The sequence below is a fragment of the Solanum pennellii genome, chromosome 7, assembly GCF_001406875.1.
Source record: "Solanum pennellii chromosome 7, SPENNV200".
Taxonomy (NCBI): domain Eukaryota; kingdom Viridiplantae; phylum Streptophyta; class Magnoliopsida; order Solanales; family Solanaceae; genus Solanum; species Solanum pennellii.
Genome location: NC_028643.1, coordinates 27,250,052 through 27,254,900, shown reverse-complemented (window position 1 = coordinate 27,254,900; position 4,849 = coordinate 27,250,052). Strand labels below are relative to the sequence as shown.

The 4,849-nt window shown below is 35.1% G+C and overlaps 1 long non-coding RNA gene across 1 annotated transcript in view; it reads left to right on the top strand.

Annotated features, from left to right (window-relative positions):
- The window catches only part of LOC107025739, a 19,678-nt gene extending 15,343 nt beyond the window's left edge, over positions 1-4,335 (top strand). Inside the window, exon 3 of the long non-coding RNA XR_001457446.1 lies at positions 4,301-4,335. This is a non-coding gene — a long non-coding RNA (uncharacterized LOC107025739). The remainder of the gene's footprint in view (positions 1-4,300) is intronic.
- Positions 4,336-4,849: the final 514 nt, after the last annotated feature.

Genomic DNA, 4,849 nt, shown 5'->3' with positions numbered 1-4,849 from the left:
AAGTTCAGAGAGTCGATTTCAGTACCCAAATTTCAGAAGTCTAAGTCTTTTGGAACGAGACCCCCTCGACGGCCCGTCGTGCCCATGACGGTCCGTCGTGGGTTCCGTCGACTCACACAGTTTTTCCAGAAATAAAATTTGCTGCTCAAAACGACTAAACAGGTCGTTGCAGTGCCGCTGCTTAGTGTCTGCATTTTTGTTCCCTTTTTTGCAGCTTCCATATCTATCCTTTGTTGAAAATCCTCATCTCTTACTTTGACTGTGCACTCATTGATCATGTGGCCTTGGTGTTTAAAGTAAGGACAATAAGCAGACACATTTTCATACTCAATACTTTGCCATTTACCTTTGGTCAGATCCTTCTCATCCTACCCAAGCCATACATGTTTAGGTATATCTTTTGTAAGATCCAATTGAACTCTACTCTTGCCATGCTACCCCTTGTTTTCTTGATAGTAACATTATCCAAATATAAAACCTTTCTAATAGGGGTCAACATAGCAGCCAAAGTTTCCTTATAGTAACAATGCCGAGGTAATTCCGGCAATGAAATTGAAACTCGAACAATTTGTGTTTCCGCAATTGGTTAAAAGGTAGGTGTCCATTCTTGAACTCTCCTGGGATGGCCCTTAATTATTATTTTTTGTTTAGTCCAGACAATCACAAAATCAAGGTCATTATCTAAGTCCATGTAAACGTGTCGCATTGAAATGTGCTATCTTAACTCCTCCGGATAGTTGAGTTTGATTGATGAAACATTGTCTAATCAGCTCTACTCTAGGAATAACATTATTAAAATTTCAATTAAAGTAAATTTATGTCTATCAATCCACTTAACCATGAAATCTTCATTAAAAATCATAGCTCGTCGATCATTCTTAATAGTGAATTTAGGAGTCTCAAAAGATATGGGAGCAACTGTTTTGGCTAGATTAAATTGGAGCCTAGCAGCATAGTATTGAATAACAGTATATGGAGCTGGTTCTTTACTATCAAACTGATTTTGCTGCACCTTATAAGGGACATAATCTTTCTATTCTTTCACATTAGTTTTAGCCTGATCTTTATGCTTTACAAAATCGTTTGAAATATGTGGGAATGGATTATGTTGAGATTGCGAATGCTGAATCACAGCTCCATCATTTTGTTTAACACTTGAACCTCAATTCCAGTACTCCCAGTACCATCACCTACAGCAGCTAGACAAACATTTACAATATCTATAATTTGTGCATTGTTACGACGAGTAGTAATTATAGAAGTAGTTATCTTACCTATGTATAATCCTTCATCATTCTTATGTGTAGGTACGTAGCCTTATCATTGTTGGGTACTCAAATCATAGCAAAGAACATCTTTATGATGCTGACAATAAGAATTAGACTCAGCCCCCTTTACTCATAAATTTTCCAAAATCTTTGACTGATCTTGGATTGCCCTATTCTGCAATTTTTGACAAGGAACTGATGCCAATTTCCACCATAGCAGTGACTGTATCTTCAACCCTGTTCTTTGTACTTTTGTGTTGATTTTCTTTAACCTGCAAATTACTTCAATCGAGTATAGTAGGATTAGGATTATCAAGCATTAAATTTCGTTTAACACCTTGAGCTTTGGGAATAGTTCCTCAATATCCTTCATCTCCAATGTTGATCAGAGTTCTGACGCCGCCACCTGAACTTTGTAGATCTTCAATTCCAACTGCTACCTGCTTTAATATTTAAGTATATTATTCTCCATGATAAGGAGAACAAACCTTGTACTTGGATACACATTTACTTCATCAGGACTCAATTGAAATTTAGTTTGTTCATCAGACGATTCACTTGCCAATCAATCTCCACTAGTGCGATGCGATCTCACATTTGCACTAGTGAAATCAGCTGAGGGTGGATCTTGAGATGTATATTTCATTTCATTACTCGGTTTAACCAGTAGCAAACTAGAATTCGCCATTTCCATAATTTTTCATGCCTAGTTCAATTCTTCTTTAGAAATTGAGACATGGATTGCTTCATCACACCTCAACTTTGAAGAATCGTGTGATGAATTTATGGAATCTCCTTGTATTTGTGTATCATTAGTTGAATATTTCAAAGAATGAGACTTATCCAATGGTCGGCGTTGCTCCATCAGTGGTGTATTCACCATTCATGATGAAGACAAAAACCATCAGTTAGAGAGCACCTAGGGAGAGAAAATTTTAGGGTTTGGGTTTCTTAGTCCAGGTTTGGGTTTTAAGGTTATATAGGTTGATATCATTAGGGTTCAGGGTGTTTTTATGCCTTTAAGGGTTTAGCTTAATATTTAGGGATTAGGGTTTAGAGCTTCGAATTTTAGTTTTAGGGTTTTTTGCTTTATCAATTTACCTGTTAAATGTTTCATATGGATTAATGTTTAGACCTTTGGGTTTTAGAAGGATTTTAAATTGTTTTAGGGTTAACTTTAGGGTTTATATGATTTTGGGTGTCAGAGGGATTAGGGTTTAAAATTACTTAGGATTTCCGATTTAAGATTTAGAGCTCTAGGTTAGCGCTTGGTCTTTAGGGCTTAGTGTTTTTTTAGGTTTTACATCTATAGTTAACCGTTTCATTAAGGTTTTTAGTGTTTAGGTCTTTTGGGTTATGTTTTTTACGATTTTATAGGTTAAGAGTTTTTTGTGTATTTTAAGATTTCAACATACAAGACATAGGGATCTATAGGGTTTAGAGCTTACAGTTTTTTATGTTTTAGTGTTTCTTTTTTTTTGGGGGGGGGGTGTAGGGTTTTCAAGGGTTATGTCTTTGTCATGATTTTTTAGGTATTAGGTCTTAGGACTTTGGATTCTTTGTGTTGTGTAGGCTTTGGGTGTGAAGATTTTTAGAATTTAGGGTTTAGAGATTAGTCTTTTAGGTGTTTGAAATGGTTTTTTTAGGGATTAATTTAGGTTTTATAGGTTTTTGGGTATGTTTTGAGTTTCCTAAGGTTTAAGGTTTAATGTTTCTAAGGATTTTAACTTTAGGAGTTAGGGTTTGAGGTTTGTGTTTAGGTTTTAGTGTTCAGGGTTTTAGGTAAATGTTTCTACCTAGGTTCTTAGGGTCCATATCTTTGGTTTTTTAGATTAAGGGTTTTTAGGGTTTAGAGCTTAGAGAGTTTTTAGGTTTAGGTGTTTCAAGGGTTTTTAGGATAAGTGTTTCTTAGGGTTTAGGGCTTTGTTTTTTTTTTTAGTGTTTTTTAGGTTTAGCATTTATGGGTTTTTTATGTTTTAGGGTTAGAGGTAGGGCTTTGTATTGATTTGAAGTGGTTTAAGGGTTTGTAGGATTTGGGCTTTCTTAAGGTTTTGTGTTTAGTATTTTGGGTTTTAGGTTAGGGTATATAGTTTTGGGCTTAGGTTTTCCTTAGGTATAGGGTTTAGGTTAATGGTTTTGTCTAGGTTTCTTAGGTTTTAGGGGTTTAGATTTTTTAGGTTAAGGGTTTTTAGGATTATATAGGGTTGGAGTTATGAGCTTAGGGTATTTTTTTTTTTTTTGTAGTTTTAGGGTTTAGTGTATATGATTTAGAAATATATATGATTTAGAGCTTAGGGGTTTATAGCTTAGAGCTTTTTTTGTATTTTTGTAGGATTTTAAAGTGTTAAGTGTTCCTTAGGGTTTTAGTATATACGATTTAGGGGTTTATAGCTTAGAGGTTTTTTCGACTTAACGGTTTTTGTATTTTTTGTTCTTAAGTGTTAAACTGTTTCTTAAGGGTTTTTATCATATAGAATTTAGAGATTAGTTTTTTTTGTATTTAGGTTTAGGGTTTGTGGATTTTTAGGATTTACGATTTAGAGTTCAGGATTTTGTAGGAGTTGAAATAATCGTTTTTAATGCCTTTTAAGGATTTAATTACTGGATTTACGATTTTTAGTTTAAGATCAAGGGTTTCAGGTTAGGACCAAGGATTTAGGTTAGGGTTTAGGATTTAGGGTTAGTTGGGTTTTAGGTTTTCTATTGTTTATTGCTTAGTTTTTTGTGTTTTTTAGTTATAACGTTTACGTATTTTTATGATTTAGGGTTTAGAGATTAGGGTTTGTAGTGGCTTTAAACAATATCATGGTTTATATTAGGGTTTATAGGATTTAGGGTTACTTAAGGTTTGAGTTTCTTTGGATTTTAATTTTAGAATTTAGAGTTGTAGGTTTGGTTTTACGATTTAGGGTTAAGGGCTTAGGGTCATGTCTAGGTTTAAGGGTTTAGGGTTTCAGATTTTTTATAGGTTTATGGTTTAGGGATAAGGATTTTTTGTGCTTTTCTATAAGGTTTAGTACTTAGAATTGAAGGTGTAACAACCTGTTTAGTAGGTTCGAGAAGTAAAATTATTTTGAAAATAACCGACTGGGTCGACGGAGCAGGCGACGTACCGTCATGGTCACGACGGACCGTCGAGGGTCTTTGTTCCAAAACACTTCAACTCTGAAATCTGGGTACTGAGATCGACTCTCTGAACTTCACGACGGAACTGCAGCACGGACCGTCGTAGATACGACGGACCGTCACAAACCCCTTTACTGAATTTAACTCTCTGAACTTTCTGACGGACCTGCAGGACGGACCGTCATAGACACGACGGGCCGTCACAGGTTGCGTAACTCCAACTGGGTCGGATTTCTGCTAAAGGTTTTTAAAGGGGTGTTTTGGACTATTCATGACAAACTTTATGAAATTAGTGGGGTAAGTTTAATAATTTATTTACTTGGGGGTTAAAGGAGATAACTTTAAAATAAATAATGGGTTACTTTTATCATAATGAATTATATGATAATTAGGGTAAAAGAAAAAGAATCTGGAGAAGAAAAATAAAAAGAAGCAGAGAGGGAGAACGAGCGAGA